Source organism: Anolis carolinensis, chromosome 1, assembly GCF_035594765.1.
Source record: "Anolis carolinensis isolate JA03-04 chromosome 1, rAnoCar3.1.pri, whole genome shotgun sequence".
NCBI classification, from domain to species: Eukaryota; Metazoa; Chordata; class Lepidosauria; order Squamata; family Dactyloidae; genus Anolis; species Anolis carolinensis.
In genome coordinates, this window is record NC_085841.1 from 159,983,455 (window position 1) to 160,004,196 (window position 20,742).

At 38.7% G+C, this 20,742-nt stretch overlaps 1 protein-coding gene across 2 annotated transcripts in view; it reads left to right on the top strand.

Moving 5' to 3' along the window:
• plcb1 (phospholipase C beta 1) overlaps window positions 1-20,742 on the top strand; it is a 650,154-nt gene that overhangs the window by 253,473 nt on the left and 375,939 nt on the right. The window lies entirely within an intron of this gene.

Consider the following 20,742-nt stretch of genomic DNA (forward strand, 5'->3'; position numbering starts at 1 on the left):
CCCCCGACAGATGGCCATCCAGCCTCTGTTTAAAAGCTTCCAAAGAAGGAGCCTCCACCACACTCCGAGGCAGAGTTCCACTGCTCAACAGCTCTCACAGTTGGGAAGTTCTTCCTCATGTTCAGATGGAATCTCCTTTCCTGTAGTTTGAAGCCATTGTTCTATGTCCTAGTCTCCAGCGCAGCAGAAAACAATCTTGATCCCTCCTCCCGATGACTTCCCCTCACATATTTATACATGGCAATCATGTCTCCTCTCAGCCTTCTCTTCTGCAGGCTAAACATGCATAGTTCTTTAAGCCGTTCCTCATAGGGCTTGTTCTCCAGACCCTTGATCATTTTAGTCGCTCCCCTCTGGACACATTCCAGCTTGTCAAAATTTCCCTTCAATTGCGTTGCCCAGAATTGGACACAGTATTCTCTAACTTTTAAGTTTGCATAAATTATCTCCAGCAGATAAAGAAAGGCCCTCTTCCATTCAACTGCTACTGCTGTGGTCTTGGAGGAAAAGAAAAGCAAACAATATATTCTGGACACAATCCACATCCTCACTGTGCATTTCCTTTCCTTGCAAGTTGAGTCTTATTTAGATTGTAAGCCTGAGGGTAGGAAACTGTCAAAACATCGATTTATAAGCCACTCTGGGAGTCTTTTTGGCCAAAGGGCAGAGCATCAATGCTATACATAAATAAAAAGAACTAACTATACAATATAATTTTCAGTAGTGTAAAATCTGGAGCTACACTATCAAAATCTACCTGTTCCTGATTTACATACAAATTCAATTTAAGAACAACCCTACAGAATCTATCTTGTTTGTAACTTGGGGACTGCCTGTAGTCTATTTTTGTGAATATTGATTAATATAAGTCTTTTAAGTTGTCTTTCTGCTTCTGCAACTAATATACTTAGCTACTTGGACATTTAGCATAGGTGTAATAACACAATCTGTTATGACTAAAACACTACATCTAAAATAAGGTATGTCTCTATAGCAAATGCATTCAGAACTAGAATTGCAAGAGACTGGACTTCAATTCCTGGTTCAGCCACATAAACCCACTGGGTGACCTTGGCAAGTCAGACTCTCAGTCTTCAAGGAAGGCAATGGCAAATCTCTGCTGAATAAAGCTTTTGAAGTTAATCCCATGAAAGGGTCACCATGTGGAATTCAGCATGGTCACACTTATAAAATAAATGTAGTTATCCCTAAGAATTTTTCTGGATAGTATGAGAACAGCTTTCTCTGGGATTTGAGGACTATTTCTCATAACAACCTTTTGAAAATAAGCTCAGTCACTGATTCTCCCAAAATGTTGGCATTGATAGAAAACATCTTTAGGTATGCACAAAAAGAATTAATTACATGAAGCAGGCATCAGTGCAATCAAGCTAACAAAGAGCAGGAAACAGAAGGAAAAATAGCAGAGAGGAAAAGACAAGCAGCAGGAAAAAAAGAGCAGAGCATAACAAATCTTGCCAAGAAAACCATGTGATAGGGTTGCCATAAGTCTGAAATGACTTGAAAGCACACTGCACAACAAGAAATGCACTTAGATATTTGAGACTTGACTTCACCATAGAAACAGTGTAGACAATATCTGAAGAGATTTGTGGAGATTAAGTTGGAGTTATACTTAGTACAACCCAGCGACCTATATTCCTACTTGTTTGTCTATGTGCCTGCAAGTCATCTGGCAACTTATGGCAAACCCATGATTTTCATTCGGTTTTCTTAGGCAAGGAATACTCAGAGGAGGTTTTGCAAGTTCATTCCTCTGAAATGTAATCTGCAGCACCTATAATTTATTAATAGTCTCAGAAAGAAGTTTTAAGTTTAGCTGCCTGTACATGCTCTCTGAAAACATAAGCCTCGAATTCATCCCTTCATCATATAGATCTGGACTCTGCATTTCTTATAAAATTGTCTATGCTTTATATATGCAATCCCACTCATGACCTGAAACATCTGATCAGCCTTTCATCAACTTAAATGTTATTTTCATGATATGAACTGTACCAACTACTTGGAGACATGCCCTATGAGGAGTGTTTTAAAGAATTGAGTATGTTTAGCTTGCAGAAAAGAAGGTTGAGAGGAGACATGATAGCCATGTATAAATACGTGAAAGGATTTCATAAGGAAGAAGGAGCAGGTTTGTTTTATACTGCCCTTGACACTACCATGTTTCCCCGAAAATAAGACAGTGTCTTATATTAATTTTGCTCCCAAAGATACTCTAGGTCTTATTTTCAGGGGATGTCTTATTTTTCCATGAAGAAGAATTCACATTTATTGTTGAACAAAAAAATGAACATTTATTATATACTGTACAGTAGTTGTCATCACAAACCAGCATAACCAGACAAACTGTGAATCCTATCAAGAATTTCTTGTTACTACCATTGTTTCCATGTTCAACAATCTATGGTACGTACATTTACCAAACCTGCATGCTCTGGTGTTCTGTTCGGTGGGCATGCTTCCAAACACAAACGGTCCTAGGTATTACTTTAGGGGGAGGCCATATATTTAGCAATTCAGCAAAACCTCTCCTAGGTCTTATTTTCTGGGGATGTCTTATTTTAGGGGAAACAGGGTAAGACTAAGAGCAATGGGTTCAAATTACAGGAAAGGAGATTCCACCTGAACATTAGGAAGAACTTTCTAACCGCACAAGCTATTCAACGGTGGAACTCTTTGGCTCAGAGTGTGCTGGAAGCTCCTTCCTTAGAAACTTTTAAACAGAGGCTGGATGGCCATCTGTCAGGGATACTTTGATTGTGCTTTTCCTGCATGGCAAGGTGTTGGACTAGATGGCCGCTGTAGTCTCTTCCAACTCTATTATCTGTTATTCTGTGATTCTGTTACACTTTTTTGTCATGGTTAACTTCCTAACCTCGTTTTGTTTTGTGCTTTTCATTTCTGTTTCTTGCAGAGTACCCGTGGCTCCTACATACCCATCTCATAATATATTTCAAAGCTGGGGCAGGGAGAGGGTACAGCTTTCAAGATTGCCATATGTTTTAGGCTGAGGGTTTTTATATGAATATCCAATGACTAGAAGCAAATGTTTTCGACTCAACGGTCACATAGCTGACCAGACACATTCATGGTACAAGCAAATAAAATTGACAGACTCTATGAGTCTGGAAACATGGTTTGAATGCCACTCAGGCATGGAAACCCACTGGGTGCTTTAAATAAGCATCTTGTAAATTTAAGAAAAATCATTTAATAAAAATTGCTCTGCTTGAAGACAGCTGCAATAAATACATATTTAAAAATTGAATTATCTTGCCCAGGCAGACCACATTATCTAGATAAACTAAAACAGGCAGGTCTTAAACAGATTATTAAGATAATATAAAGGGAAAACAAATTTGTCTTTTAAAAGTCAGCATATAATGCCACAATCCTATGTATGCTTACTTAGAAATAAATCTCACTGTGTTCACTGAGCCTTTTGTTCTTTAGGAAATGTGATCAGCTTTATAACCTGACTGTCATCTTCAATAACAAGCAGCCAATAGAAACATTAATTGGTGGAAAATACCAGCATAAAATACTACAGTTATGACCTGCATTATACATTGCCATGTTAGAAGAACTCACGATAACTTTAGGAAACCTGCTAAATGAAATGTTGATGAGCAGGCCAAATTCCATCTCGTTGTCTTATGAAGAAGATAATTTTTGTGCCAGACTTTTTTGAAAACAAGAGTGCCATCTCATTTTTTGGGTTTCAGCTGATATATTGCTATCGCTAAGAAACAAGGCTGTCACTTTGTACATTGGTGCAGCCCAAAAGATGACGTCTTCCAGAACAGCCATGAGCTTGTCACAGATGATCTCTTATCCAGCATATTTGACATGGTGGATATTTGACTTGGCATTTTGTACTGGATGGGAGGAAGATACGGTGTTCCCTCACTTATCGCTGGGGTTAGGTTCCAAGACCACTCGCAATAAGTGAATATCTGTGAAGTAAGGACGCTATATTTATTTTAATATTTATACATTATTTTAGTAGTTATACACTATTTTAAGTCTTTATCAAGCAATCATGTGTTAATAAATTGCCTCCTTCTCCTCCTGTTGCTGCTTGGGCTCCTTTTCTCTCCCTTCAGCTTCTCCTTCCTCCCTTCCTTAGGCTGTAAATTGTAATTTTTTATGATTTACAATAGTCTTTTAGAGTTTATTGAAAAACCGCGAAACAGCAAATCCGCAAAAAGTGAACCACGAAGTAGTGAGGGAACACTCATGGTATGTTGGGAGTAGTCCACATTGAGGTTTTTATTATTACTATGGGAATATCACAACATGGTTTGGACCATGTTGAGCTATTAGATTTGGAATTTACAATAATTTGTTGCAATTCATATAAATAAATGATTTGTTTAGTTTATTTATGTTTTTTTTTTACAGTATTTATATTCTGCCCTTCTCACCCTGAAGGGAACTCAGGGCAGATCACAGAACACAATATATGGCAAATATTCAATGCCGATTATAACAATGACAAGACAGACAACAGATAGAGGTGTATATAGGCTTTCCCATTTTTCGGCATCCTTGGAGGCTGTGCTCGGTTCCGGCCACCGGGGGTGCTGTCACTGCATCTCCCTGCCGAAGAGCTTTCTTTGGTTGTATACTTCCTTTTTTTATGATCGAATCCCAAGCCTAAATACCTCCCAGTTTTAATGCAGTTCCTATTTATCTACTTACATTTGTTTTCAAACTGCTAGGTAGGCAGAAGCTGGGCTAAAGGTCAGGAACTCATCCTGACCTGGGCTTCGAACTCTCAGTCTTCTGAGTGGCAAGATTTATTGCAGCTTGGTTTAATCACCAAGAGTAGCTGATTTATTATTTAAAATGTTAGCTTTCACTAGAAGTCATGAGACTTATAGACTTATAGAAAATGGTCTGGAAATTGTCACCTAGAGTCATATCTTGCTACTGGCTCCTTCAGAAGAGCTCTTTCATATTTTAAAGGTGATATCTTCCATCCTGTGCCATGAAAGGCAAGCATTATCTCAAACATTAGTGCTATATATGCTTCACATCCCATTGGCTCCCAAATTTGGGTCCCAGATATTGTTGGACTTCAGTTCGGAGAAGCCCGAGGCATCATGTCTACTCTCAAGGATTGGTCAAAGAGTTTATGAGTTATGGCCTGCAATATGTGGAGGGTGGGGGAGTTTGTGGAATTTTTCTCTAATCATAGCACACATACCATTCGTTGGTTTATTGGGAAGTTAAAAGTAATGACATTCATGAACTCACAGTTAATAATACAAATGACTAGATATTTATGATGACCAGCCCAAACACAGCCTAGAACATTATTGTTCACCTTTTAGGCCAATAGGAAGAGAAGGTCTGAATGTCAAGCTCAGTGTAAGTACATCTATCAATACTTGCTGATACTGGGTTAGGGGTTAAAAACTTGGTATTCTGTTTGTGGCATGATTTGATTTTTGTTTTGAAGCACTGGTCCCAAATTGAATGTATGATGAAGGTTGATTCCACCTCTGCACCCCCCGAATATTTGTGTGGTATTTGGGTTTATTCATGTTACAGAAATGTGGCCTTGATTTGCATTCTACCTTCTCTGTCTACAGATAGTGCCATGTGAGTAATTATTGCAATTCTTGTCAGTCAAACTAAAAATGTGTCTCCTTGAGAGATGTTTGAGTGTGGAGTGACACTCTTCAGAGCATAATTGTGATATATATTTAGGTTCCAATTTCATTGCTGAGAATCAAGAACAATTCTGAAAGTTATTTATACTGAAGTTGTAGCAACTTTGTCATATATATAAAGGTGACCCCTTTTCATCCTTTAAACCTTATATTGAATCTTCCACTGTCTTTCCAATATGGGAGAAAAAAACTTCATCATTTGAAGCATAGAAAAGTCAAAAATAAAGATTTATTTTTAGGATTTAGCTCTGGATTTTGAAACAAATTATATTTTTATGAGCTCAAAGGAATGCACACGGTCCTTCTCTTCCATGATTTATCATCAGAACAGTCCTGAATGGTTAGGCTGGTCTAAAATCATCCAGAGGGCTGAGTAAGGACTGAATTTGAGAGGTCAAGAGTTATTTGTTTTTCTCCTATGTGGTCTGCATTTCATGGTGTCCCAAATATATACATTACAGTGTATAATTACCTTTTTCACCTTGATTTAATTAATATGCATTAGCAGTCTATAACAAGGAAAGTAATGGGAAATAACATCAGAAAACTGAAGAATTGGCAAAATGATAGTGAATTGGTGACATTCTGGGAACCAATATTATTGAAATCTGGATGGGAATTTTAGTAGAGATAAATTCTGTAAGCATCCATTGAGGAAAATTATTTCCTTTGTTTGCATTTGGGTTTGACATAATATAGCCCAACTTTGATTTTGAAAAAATGAGTTAGGAAAGAAAAATAAATACTTCTTTCTTGATACAATTTAATGGCATGCCAATAAAGTATTGTGTCAATAAAACTGCTTGCACTAAACATTGTGTAACTTAGAATTTAAGTATTTAACAGTGTCCTTGATGAATGGATATAGCAATTCTCAAAAGCAGGAAGGATAGAAAACCCCATTCCTTATGTCAGTATTGACCAAATGAGTGTTAGTTTCCTAGAAGAAGGTCAGAGAGCACTTGTAGCTTGGTGAGGAAGATATACATTATAGTATCCCTTATCTGAAATGCTTGGGACTGGAAGTGTTTTTAATTTTAGATTTTTGTGTGTGGAATACTTGTAGTTTCATGTATGTATGTAATGAAAGATGGGACCCAAGGCTAAATACAAAATTCATGTATGCCTCATGCACATTATAAACATAGTTTGAAGATAATTTTATATGTTGTATTTCCAAGAATGTTATCCATGAACCAAAGTCTGTGTGCATTAAACATCAGAAAGTAAAGGTGTTACTATCTCAGCCACCCATGGGGATAGTTTTGTGTTTTGGAGTATTTTGGATTTCGACATTCCAGATAAAGGATGCTCAACTTGTATCAGATCTCCTGAGGAAAGTGTAGACAGTTTTTGAGGTAATGTGTGAATTAATGCCTTAGTTTGCCTACTGAAGTGCATCTCAGTTGGACAACCCTGAGATTCCCCATCCTGAAAATGTCAATTGAAATGGCCTTGAATTGAGAGTTGTATCATGGGACCCAGGCTCAAAACCAAGATATGGCACTGCCTACTTAGCCTGAATTATAAAACACGCTTAAAATAATTGAGGTGTTTGCCTGTATCACACATATATCCATCGTGGAATTTCTAAACTGACTCGAGCTTCTGATTTGTCATTTACTGCTCATTATTCACAAGAGGTCACTTAGGACTTAAGACATGTGATTCAGAGACACGGCAACATATTTGACTGAGCCTTTCTTAATAGGTGCAACCTCTTCTTCCATGAGCTGAAATCACTGCATTTCTTCCAATGTTCTAGAACAAGAATGCAACAAGAATGCAAATTGCCTCATAGTGTTTGTTTACTTTGACATTTGTGGAGGCAGAAGTGTTTGCTTGTTTACTTAGAAAAGCAGGATCTCTATTCAGCTTTTAAGAGGATATAGTGTATGTTATGTGAACAAGTTGTTTTTACTGTGGGTGGCAGTTAACTATTAAACCACCACCAACAACAACAACTGTGCGTTTTTCTGGCATTGTATATTTCTGCCGCTTCTGTGACTGTTCATTTGTATTTTGATTCTGTAGCCCACTTGTCGATGGATGTCCAGAATCAGCAGCATCCACCGCGGTCCTTTTTATCCTGGGCGACGATTGAGCCAGTATAGACTTTGTTTTGGTTTGATTCTCCATATTACTAATGAGTTAGGTGCTCTTAGTTCTGCTCCTCAGCTGAGGCCTCTCTGGGTTGGTTGGACCTGCCAGTAGTTACACTACCGCCAGCACAGCCCTCAGTCATCATTGGAGCAGTTAAGCCCCCCAACCGCATCAAGGTGGCACCTGCGGGGGGCACAACAAAACATTGCATGGAAAGTTCCTTGACAAAATTGAAGGAAAATCTGATAAGGAGAAGACCTGGCTATGGCTCACGAATGGGACCCTGAAGAAGGAGACAGAAGGCCTGATCCTTGCAGCCAGGAGCAAGCCATCAGGACAAATGCAATTAAGGCCAAGATCGAAAAATCAGCTGATGACCCAAATGCAGACTCTGCAGGGAAACCGACGAAACCATTGATCATATCCTCAGCTGTTGATCATATCCTCTCCCCGGAGGGACTCAGAGCGGATTAGAGTATACAGATATAAGCCAAACATTCAATGCCTTTTACACAGTGAACAACAACGACATACAACACACAGACCAAGGTAAAGGCCTTCCCCTTTCATCTCCAATGTCTGGAGGCGATGTTCAATTTCAGCCATGAGGAGGTGCTGTTGTTCCATTTTTCCATGCCGAGTAGCCTGTTGTCCATAGACATCTCCGATCGTGTTTTACCAGCATTTCTGCACTGGGCACCCTTTTATCTTCCCATCGAGGCAGTACCTATTGATCTACTCTCATTGCATGCTTTCAAACTGCTAGGTTGGCAGGAGCTAGAGCTAACAGTGGGAGCTCACCCTAACCCGCAGTTTTGAACTGCTAACCGTCTGGTCGGCAGATTTCCTGTAGCTAGCAGTTTAACCCATGTGCTACGGTGGCCTCTGATCATTTTGATAGCAGCCCTTTTTTAAAAAGCACATTATTATGTCTTTAGTTAACAGAAGTGCAGTAGTGGGCATACATTGTGTATTTCAAATCTTGATGCGAAACCTAATCAAATACAAATGGTTAGGGGAGCTTGAGTGTTTATATCTGCATCCCAGCCTGCTTAGATTCACTAATCTGTATTGTTTTTAGTGTTACTCCCTTTGGGTCTCTTTTTAGAGAGATAAAGCGAGATAGAAACCATCACCACCACCACCACCACCACCACCATCATCATCATCATCATCATCATCATCATCATAAATGGTTTGAGAACAATGACTGTTGATTATACAGGAGAAATGAACTAGGCATGAAACTGGGCAGAAGGGAAAGTGCCACCTTGCATTAAGGACTAATTACAATTTGAAGGGTATGTTAGATGACTTTGCAACCTGCCATATGGCTGTTTTCATGTTTATCCATTGCAACCTAATGTCAGAAATAATATATTTCCTTGTAGTAATTAATGAATTGTTCTTGTCTTCCAAAATTTTGTGTCAGCATTATGTAGTAATTCTAAAAGTCACAGGAAGTGCTGTGTACTTCCTTGGAAACAAATGGCATTGCGGTAGCTGTCCTTTCATAGAATCATAGAATCATAGAATAGTAGAGTTGGAAGAGACCACATGGGCCATCTAGTCCAACCCCCTGCTAAGAAGCAGGAAATCGCATTCAAAGCACCCCCGACAGATGGCCATCCAGCCTCTGCTTAAAAGCCTCCAAGGAAGGAGCCTCCACCACGGCCCCGGGGAGAGAGTTCCACTGTCGAACAGCTCTCACAGCTGGCCTTTACATGACTATTCAGAGAAGCAAATCTTCTCCTATTTTATCTTGCATGCAAGGATGAATCTTTTTGAAAACTTCACTACCACTGGACATGATTGCAAGAGTTGTTAGACATTTTCACTGATTTACCCCATATTTTTTATAATAACAATACTAATACTTTATTTGTATTCTGCCCAATTTCCTTGACGGGACTCAGAGTGGATTCTGAGGGTTGGTGCTCATCTCCATTTCTAAGCCAAAAAGCCTGTGTTGTCATTAGACACCTCCTAGGTCATGTGGCCAGCATGACTGCATGGAGCGCTGTTACCTTCCGGCCAAGTCCATACTTATTGATCTACTCACATTTGCATGTATTCGAACTGCTAGGTTGGCAAAAGCTGGGGCTAACAGTGGATTCGAACCACCATCCTTCCAGTTAGCAAGTTTAGCAGCTCAGTGGTTTTACCTGCTGTGCCATGACAGCCCCTTATTTTTTAATGCTTGTTTACATTTTGAAACTTTCTCCCCCCCCCCCAAAAAAAAGTGGGGAAAACAACACTCATTTGGATGTGGAAGAAACCCTTTTGTTGTGTTTTGTGTGCAATGTACCTCATTTTTGTGTACAAAAATCTTTGGTTTTGTTAAAAAAGGGGAGATTGCCAAAAAGAAATTCCCAAATGTGAAAAAGCTTGTGGCTATTGGCTGTTTTGTCAATTAGATGTTTAATTGAAAACAAGAAAATTGGTGAAAATATTCTTGTTTCCCTTAGCTTGTTTTTGTGTGGTATCTCAATAAGTTTGAAATGTGCCTGCCTCATAGAACTCATCAGTTTATAATTTGCTTTGAACTGGACTTTGGATTCAAAACTGTCATCCTAAACAGTTTTTTTAGAACTTCAGAACCTTATCTCTGCTCTTGACATCTGTTTTGCCCTTGTCCTCCTTTTCTATGGTTTGACTTAGTGCTGACTGAACTGAGTTGTTTCTTTTTTGACCTTCATTATTGTCAATGAGAAACTTTTTTCCCCCAGTTTGCTTCAGATGGCATCTGTTGAAAAGCATTCTATTTTTAGTCAAAGTCTTGGATGTTAGAAGGGTGAAATGGTGCCATTGATTGAATTTTAAAAGAATGAGTCTTTGAAGGGAAGGTCACCCACAAAGAGCACAGGGCATTCCTGGACCTTGGGCATAGGAAGCTGGGCCACCCCTGATCTTGCCTCGCCAAACCTGAAAGCACACCCATGCCAAACCTCAGCAAACTGAAATTCTGAATTTTCTCATCCCATAGCCATCTTTCATCCTGAAAACTAGTAGTTTACTTTGGGGCACCAGAAGGAGTTAGATGGTAAAATACATTTTTGAGTTTGTGCTGGAGTATTCCTTCTTGAGAATGGAACTTAGGCTGCATCTGAACTGTTGAATTAATGCAGTTTGACACCACCTTTAACTACCATGGCTCAATGCTATGGAATCCTATGAGTTGTAGTTTTACAAGAACTTTAGCCTTCTCTGGCAAAGGGTCCTGGTGCCTCACTAAACTACAAATCCCAGGATTCCATATCATTGAGTCATGCCTATTAATTTAAGTGGTTCCAGACTATAGTAACTCTGCATTAACCCTGAGTATTACTCCCAGATTCTTCTGTTAGAGGAAAAATATTCTGTTCCTACCATTTCCTTTGGTTCTGTCCCTCCATCCATATCTTTTGCCTTCCAAGTGAATTAATTCTTGGACATCTGAGGTAGGTGAAAGTTGAAGGAAAGGCAAGAATCTTTAAGCCTATGTTTGTGGACTGAAGGTGAGCATTTGCAAACGCTTTATCCCTTTTTGTGACAAATGAGGCAGGTTTATTGCTAACATAGGTATAGGGTTAACAAGAATACATAAAATAGTATCAGTGGAGTTATATGGAGCTTCCCTATATTTGGTGAGAGAAAAGAAAAAAAAATACATTGTGGAAATTTCATCTCATAGTACTTGGTCTCAGCTGTTATGCAGATGAAAAGGAATTGTTTGAAAATTAGTGGGGAGGGAGGGGACTTTTGTTGTGAGACTTGCCTTCCTGCTTTTCTTTGTCAAACATGCAAACTTTGAACAAAAGTCAAAGCTCAAAAACACGTGCCTGAGTTGCTCTTCTATTCTTCATAGTCCTCTTCTCCTGAACTAAAAGTTCCTGCTTGTCTTGGAACTCCCACTGAAAGTTAAAATGTATTAATACCTGCCTAATATGAAGTGTGCTGTGCAGTAATGAACTGGAGACTCAAATCACAATTAGCATTTAACATCTAATCCTTTCTATATTGCTGCTAGTGAGCTGCTAAAATCCAGTATATCAGGTGATAAATGTGAAAGTTCTACACACAAAATCATGGATATGATGATTAAAAATATAACCAAATACAGGAAGAGCAGTTAAATCCGCACAGCATAATTTGAATGCAGTAGATTAGTGGTGTAGTGATCACTTCTGAAATCTAGGCATTCCTCACAATAGCCATAGTAGTGACATTCTCAAGGAGAGTTTGTAAAGGCAGATATGCACACATAGGTGCTTAGGTTTTTGGTTTACAACTCCATAGCCCTGTAGTGTCAGCACTGGCACTGGAATACTGGAAGATGTGATCCACATGTGCAACTTTTCAAGCTCTGATATATATATTTGGATGAACTGGCAATCACAACATAGTGAATTGAGAAAGGACAACACAGTGGTTCAACAAAGTGAGGATTGCAACTAAGGACCTCATCACATTGTCTTCTGGCTCCATCTTAGGATGCTCCCAGTTCAGATTCAGAATGAACCCACCAAATCCCATCACATGACATAAGGCTACTTCCGGTGGGGCCCCATCCTGGAAGCGTCCTAGGATGGAGCCCATAAAAACAGAAGGCTTCACATGTTCTCATTGCTTAGAATGCGACCATCACACCCAGGGGTGGCGGGTGGCTGTTGGAAGCGATGCAGGCAGTGCAGGGTACAGAGTGATGGTTTTCCTTGCTGCCACTTGGATTTGCCACACTGCCTGGTGAAACCCCCCAACGTCACCCACACTTGGGACCTCCATGTGATGAGATCCTAAGTTCAAAAGGGAAAAGGAAGCTCCCCCCAATTCCCCATAAAGATTTGTACATGGATGTACCCACTGAAAAAATTGGCCCTGCTAATTAGAATGTCCCACTGTGATCTTTTTGAATCCCAATTCCATATGTAGCAAATGATCTTTGTCCATGGTGGGCTTTCCTTTTCCTTTGCTCTACATTTGTCTCATCTTGTCTCCTCTTCTCATCTTTCGCCTCTCCTCCACTGACTTGAAATGTATCATTAACAAGAAAAGTGTTGTGGATGATTTCAGTAAATAATTGTTGTCAGGAAGCTTTGTCTTAATAGCTGGCTTTCTTTCAGAACTTGAAAGCACACAGCATCATTAGTTGAAGGTATTTCTCCAAGAATTGTAGCCATTTCTTACAGTATGTTCTTATCTCATCCAGATGCCCAAGGCATTTATTTTGTTTTTGGCTTCTTTATAGAAATGCCACTGCAATATAAATATTTGTACCCTCATTTTTGGTATATTTTGAAATTCAATGTTATTAATATTTTTGGTTTGATCAAGAAAACACTGTCTAACATTTGAGTGTACTTTTTTGCTTTGTTTATTGATGAGCAGTCAACATAGCTGAACCACTGGCCCATTTGACATTCTTTCTTATGACTTGAATTTCAATAATGAGATTATTGGATAAGCAAATATTTTTTATTAATTTTTTCAAAATATACCAGGAAAGAAGATTGTGAAAGAAAGGGAAGAAATGCATTGGATATGAAATGGGCTAGGCATGTATCTTAATATAAGTCGACCTGTACTTAGCCAGTGCTTTGAAGGGTTACTTTTTGGATGACAACTCCCAGAATCTGTTAATCAGTTCTGTGTATGTGCTCCAAAAAGGCTACCATCCACATTTAACATAGCTTGAGTTACACCATAGCAGGCTTGTCATTGATAGCAAATGTCCCAGATTTTAGTATAGGTTGCATTCTTACAAACATAAGAAAGTACTGCAGATTTATTAATTCTGTGCAAGACTTGAATTTTGCATGTTCATATCGAAGCATTTCAGTTATGTTGAGAAGAGTTGTGTTATTACTATCTACAGAAGTTTTTTCTGACCATACTGGGGAAGAATTTGGAGAGCTAGTTAGATACAGCTTTGAATTTCATCATTGCTACATTGGTATCTTGCTCCAGACAATGCATGAACTGAAAGGATTACAATCAAGAGTTGGGTGCTATGCAGTTTAAAGGGAAAGTTTGCATTAGATCCAGATCCTAGGACATGATGGTGGAAATAGAATTAAGTGTCTAGAACAGTGGTTCTCAACCTTGCTTCCCCAGATGTTTTTGGCCTTCAATTCCCAGAAATTTCTGGGAGTTGTAGGCCAAAGAATCTGGGGACCCCAGGTTGGGAACCACTGGTCTAAAAGAAAATTAGTTAGGTGGCAGCAGCTAAGTCTGAGGTCTAGCAGATCCACCCTTTCTTCAATGGACCAGGTGAGGAGAAATGGAGCCCAAGTCTAGTACAATGTCTGGTTTTGTTCCCAGGAGCACAGGTTGATGAAGGGAGCTCCTAGGAGCTATTTCAGTTTTTAATGATGTTTTGTTTATCTCTTTTGTTTATAATTCTGAGGATCCTGTGGCATATGGTAAACTGAGGCATGTGGCAAAAGAGCCATTAAGTCAGGGGTTTAAAATGGTAGGTGATTGTAGACTCGAAATCACATCTTCTCACTTTTTTGTCCAGGGAATCAAACACCCAAAATCCCATTTTTTTTAATTTTTATTTTTACTTTCTGGGGTTGAAAAATAGCTGGTGTGGCTTAGGCATGGGAAGAAAAAAGGGTATTGTTTCCTTTTCCACCCCTCCTTCAGTCAACAACTTGCCATTTTAGGATAGTCAAAACAACAGGCAAGGAAACATTGTCAAACTGCATGCCCTGTGTGGTGCTGTCACCTCTTTTTTGGGCAGTTCCCCTGGGTCACCCATTGAAAAATCATCACGTTATTCTGAAGGATACCTGAAAATGTGCTAGGGGGGAGGGGGGAGCTGAAAAACAGAGTTGTGTCTGTGGTGTGTATATAAAAATTAGCTCTAATTCAGAATGAGCAGTGTATTTCCTAATGACCGACTTGCATTTTTTTTTAAAGTTAGAGGAAGCAGATGGTAGAATAAATCCAGCATGTTTATTCATTGTAGATGGACATGCGAGAAAACCAAAAGATAAAATCAGCTGTGGCTTTCTACCAGTTACATATTTCTGATGAGATTCTTGGTGCTGAATAAATTGCATTTCAGGGAATGATGGGAGAAAAAAAGTTTACAAGTGAGAAAATGCTGGTTGAATCATCCCTAGTAAACAGATAATCGGGGTGTTTCTGGTTGACCAACATGATTTTTCCTCTACATCAGTGATGAGGATGGCTTTTCTCACCAGATCAGAAGTTTGATCTTTAAATTTGGATAATGATTTCTGTTTACTTGGACCCTTGGCATCATTGATTAAGGAAAGAAAACAAAACAGTTTTCAAATATACCTTTTCCCCTTCTGACCACATTTGAAAATGTATCCTTATACTCTCACATGCTACTCGCCTCTCCAGCATATTGCGTGCATGTGCGTTCCCTTCATTTCTGCCAGATTTTTCTTTTTCCTAAATCAAACCCTGAAAAAAATGACTTTGGGAAACCCTTCATGAACATCAGTCTTACTTCTTTTCTTTCGCTAATGGCTGATAATTATACTTTTCCAAACAGTCAACTGATATGACTTCTATTCCTTTGGGAGAAAAGAAAGTACCTATTGTATGTTCAACTAAGTGGCTGATGTGCTTGGGAGCAATTCAGAAGCTGGCATTGTTTGGAAAGCTAGGGGGAGAAAAGCAAAAGGTGGCAGGCTAATTGCCATGTTAAGGTGTACTGCTGGAGACAAGGTGATCAGATCCTCAGAACTTTTCCATCCTCCCTTGAGTTTCTTTTCAGGCCCCTCAAGCAAGAAACTGAGAAGGGCTTCAACTCTTTGGCAAGCCTCAGAAGTTAAATCAATCATGTTTCAAGGACATTTGTACTGAACAAAAAAGCCAAGGCTTTCTGCACTTTTGACCCCTGAAACAACAAAAACTTTTTAAGTTGTAGGAAAATCATTTTGCTTCTGTCTTTCATAGCTTGCGCTTGGTGGGTGAATCTCTACTTGCTAATTCTGTGTACTGAATAACTGGCAGATCCCCTTTCCTGATATTTCCTATACCTAAACACATACACACACACACACACACACACTGTTTTCTCTTTATGATTCATTCTTTTCCCTTTATTTTTAAAAATCGTACTCTTGCTTCATTTTTGTTGCTTACAGTGTTCACTCACTTATGGCTGGGGTTAGGTTCTAGGACCACCCGCAGTAAGTGAAAATCTACAAAGTAGGGACACTATATTTATTTTAATATTTATACATTATTTTAGTAGTTACACACTATTTTAAGTCTTTATCAACCAATCGTGTGTTGATAAATTCTCCTCCTGTTGCCGCTTGGGCTTCTTTTCTCTCCCTTTGGCTTCTCCTTTCTCCCTTCCTTAGGCTGTAAATTGTAATTTTTATGATTTATAATAGTCTTTTAGAGTTTATTGAAAAACCGCAAAACAGCGAATCCGCAAAAAGTGAACTGCGAAGTAGTAAGGGAACACTGTACTTTGATTTTCATTTAACTTTCCCTCACTCTCTTTGTTTCTTCCTAACCCTTTCTGATTTTTGGCAATCCTAGTGGGCAACTTTCCATTGCTGCAGGAGTAAAGTCTGTTCTGTATGTCCACTTCACTAAAATATCCCAATTCATCTCATATATGGGTTTTATGGGACCAACTAGAATAGATTTGGCAAATTAGTAGGAGTTTGTGAAAGTTCAGATATGTAAAAAGATCAATTCTGATTGGCACTAGCAATTGGAAGTAGGCCATAGGATCCCAGAGATTCCAAACCCTGAGTTAGAGTTTAGGAATAGGGCTAAGCAAGTAAATCCCTGCAGTTTAAGTTACTAGTTCCCCACATGAAGCTGAGATGGTGACTGTAAATTTATTGTAATCTAGGTAAACTTGCAAGCTGGCTGGGTTGCTAAAACACCATTATCATTTAAAAGAAAGACAAAGATTACTCTGGAGGAATTATATATTTATAAAGCTTGACTACAATAAACAACATAATAAAGGATTACGTAGAAAAACAAAAACACTAGATAAATAAATTAAAGATCCTTATCAATTTGGGCCTTTACTTGGCAAGTCTGCTTATCTAAAATCAGTTGTTAGCACCATTAATCAAATTCACTGAAGTATTAGGAACTTGTTACTCTAAAACGTACACAAATTCTCTTGAGTGAGGGAAAGTTAGTAAGTGCTGCGTGGTTCTCCGAATATTTTCTCATACTCAAATAGAAGGGTTAGATTGGTTTCTGCAGACAAAATCAGGAAGTGAATGGTAGACAACTATGTAGTGCAAATGCCACAGTCTATCCATTAATACTATTACATACGACACAACCTTTCCATTTCTCATTGCGGGAATTTGCCTGGTTCAGCTGCTGTTAAATTGACTGGATGTAGACATTTCCGGTTATCACTGTAACACACTCTACCTAGAGCTGCCTTTGGAAACTATTCAGAACCTGCATTAGGTCCAAAATTCTGTGGACAGACTGCTGACTGGGGTCAGTTAGAGGAAACACATAACTTAGAAGTTATAGCAACTTCAGTGATTGTTAGTTCGTTTCCAGGCTCAGGTCAACATGCTGGTGGTGGTGGTTGTTGTTGTTGTTGTTGTTGTTGTTGTTGTTGTTGTTGTTGTGTGCTTTTAAGTCATTTCCAATTTATGGCAATCCTAAGGAATTATCTGAAGCTGAGTAAAGATTTCAACCTTGTTCCCTAGATTCATAGCCTAACGCCCAAGCCACTATACCATGTTGGCTTACAAAGCCTTATATGACTTGGGTCCAACTATCTGAAGGACGTGTTGTCGAAGGCTTTCATGGCTGGGATCACAGGGTTGTTGTATGTTTTCCAGGCTGTATGGCCATGTTCCAGAAGTATTCGCCCACATGTATGGCAGGCATCCTCAGAGGTTGTGAGGTGTTAACTGGAAGAAAAGCAAAACAACAACAACAACAACAACTACAACAGGATATAATAGGGTTGTTGTATATTTTCCAGGCTGTATGGCCATGTTCCAGATGTCTCTCCTGACGTTTCGCCCACATCTATGGCAGGCATCCTCAGAGGTTGTGAGGTATGGAGAAACCAAACAAGGAAGGTTTATATATATCTATGGGAAGTCCAGGGTGAGAGAACTCTTGTCAGTTGGAGGTCAGTGTGAATGTTGTAGTTAATCACCTAAATTAGCATTGATTAGCTTCATCTCCTGGCTTCTTCCTGCCTGGGGGCATCCTTTGTTCAGAGTCGTTAGCTGCCCCTAATTGATTCATGACTGGAACTCCTCTGTTTTCAGAGTGTTGCTTCTTATTTACTGTTCTGACTTTGAGTTTTTTTAATACTGGTAGCCAGATTTTGTTCATTTTCATGGTTTCCTCCTTTCTGTTGAAGTTGTCCACATTCTTGTGGATTTCAGTGGCTTCTCTGTGAAGTCTGATATGATAGTTGTTGGATTGGTTGAGCATTTCTGTGTTCTCAAATAATATACTGTGTGCATGTTTGTTCATCAAGTGCTCTGCTATGGCTGATTTCTCTGGTTGAGTTAATCTGCAGTGCCTTCATGTTCTTTGACTCTTGTTTGGGTGCTGTGTTTGGTGGTCCCTATGTAGACTTGTCCACAGCTGCATGGTATATGGTAGACTCCTGCAGAGGTGAGAGGATCCCTCTTGTCCTTCGCTGACCATAGCATTTGTTGGATTTTCTTAGTGGGCTTGTAGATAGTTCACCTCCTCCAAGGTGAACTAAACCATCTAAATTGGGCTCTACAGGCCAATGGATAGTCCACCATGGACATCAGAAGAGCTGTGAAGCCAAGAACAAACCATGAGAGTAAAGACAAAGATCCACCCAGAGGAAAGGTGTTCTTACCATACATCAAGGGAACCACTGACCGCATAGGCAAACTGATGAAGAAGCACAACCTACAAACTATCAGGAGAGAATACTTCTGGAACATGGCCATACATCCTGGAAACATACAACAACCCTATCTGAAAGACCACATCAGGGATTAAGATCCTTGAAAAAAAAAGATTTTCTCTCAGTGGCACACACAATCGCAGACACACCCACCTTGTTGGTGGCTGCTCCTAGCCTGTGGAATTTTTCCCCTAGTCAGGCTAGCTTGTCTCCTTCTCTGCCTTCTTTCCTTGCCAGACAAAGATTGTGTTCAGATTTAAGTGTTAACTGACCATTGCAGAAGGTCTTTTAATGAGAAGTGCTGTCTTTTTAACATGGCTATTATCCTATTTTAACTGCTTTTTAAAAATATTGTAACTCAATGTTTTTAAGTTACTTAATTGTTTTTTTAAACTTTGTATTATACTTTGTTGTAAGCCTGTTTTGTTTTAATTTATATTGCAGTCTTCATTGCCATAGCCTGCAGATAAATAGCATCTATGACTCAAATCAGTTTGGATGTATTCTCATAGAATTTTAGCACACATGAATTGTTTTGTGAAGGCCTAAGAAGCCTATACTTTGCAAACATGGCTTTGATTCTGATGGATTAGCAAAGTTAAAAGGGTGTTGCCTTCTCTGGGGATGACAGTGAGGTGCAAGGGTGAACTAAATAAATATTTGTTCTGATCCAGATGGGCTCTCCTGATGTTGTTATGATTCCAAATATAGTCACAGAATGAAATGAGAAAATTAAACTGCAGATACTGATCAGATCAGAAATAAGGGCTCTATTAAAAAGCAAATATTCTTGAGTAAAAATGAATACATTGAATAAACATAAGAAATATTATGCTTGCTTGCTCTGCCCCTATATTTAGGTGAATCGTTTGTTAAAATACAGATATATTTTTACAAAAGTTTTTCCTCCAACAATCTTAAGGCAGTGTGTGTAGCTCTCCTCTCGTGTTTTATCATCATGACAGTAGTTCTGTTAGGTGGGATGGAATGAGAGAATGTGATGGCTCATACATTGATTTTTGTGTCTCCATTGGGTCTAGTCCCAGGATATAGCCTACCTAGCCAATTTACTCACACATTTTAAACTTAATCTTTGTTCTGTGTATTTTAATATGTATTTTGTAGAAATACAGTAGAGTCTCACTTATCCAACGTAAATGGGCCAGCAGAACGTTGGATAAGCGAATATGTTGGATAATAAGGAGAGATTAAGAAAAAGCCTATTAAACATCAAAATAGGTTATGACTTTACAAATTCAGCACCAAAACATTATGTTATACAACAAATTTGACAGAAAAAGTAGTTCAATACGCAGTAATGTTATGCCTTAATTACTGTATTTACGAATTTAGCACCAAAATATTATGATAAATTGAAAACATTGACTACAAAAATGCGTTGGATAATCCAGAATGTTGGTTAAGTGAGTGTTGGATAAGTGAGACTCTACTGTATGTTTTAGTATGTATATTTTATGGAATTTTTGGATGTTTATGTGTTTTTAGCGATGTTGTATCCTGCCTCAAGCCACAGGGAGAGGTGGGTAAGAAATACATGTATTATTATCATTATCGTTGTTGTTGTTATTATTATTATTATTATTATTATTATTATTATTATTATTATTATTATTTTCCAGCATATAGTGTTCACCTCTTTAGCATTTACTGCTGGCATATGGACAGGGCTCATATTATGACTGGTACTTTAGATTATATGTGTATAAGGTAAAGAACATTCCCAAATTTTCTCATACTTGTCAGGAAAAGTGTTTTGTTGAAAAATGGTGAACCACCACAACATTTGTCAGCCCTGAGACTAAAAAAGACAGCATTAGAAAAACAACAACACTGCTTTTCTGTGTAAAATCATTGTGACAATATGTGTGTGTGTGATTGCACAAAAAGCATTGTGAAATTCCATTCGTTGAAAATTGTCAAAAATGGGGAAAAGTTCTCAGTTTCATGTGTGTGTGTATTCACATTTTAGAAAATAATAATAACAACAACAATGTTTTACAAACTTTTGGAAATTTATCCCTGACTGCACGGAGAGGGCTATCA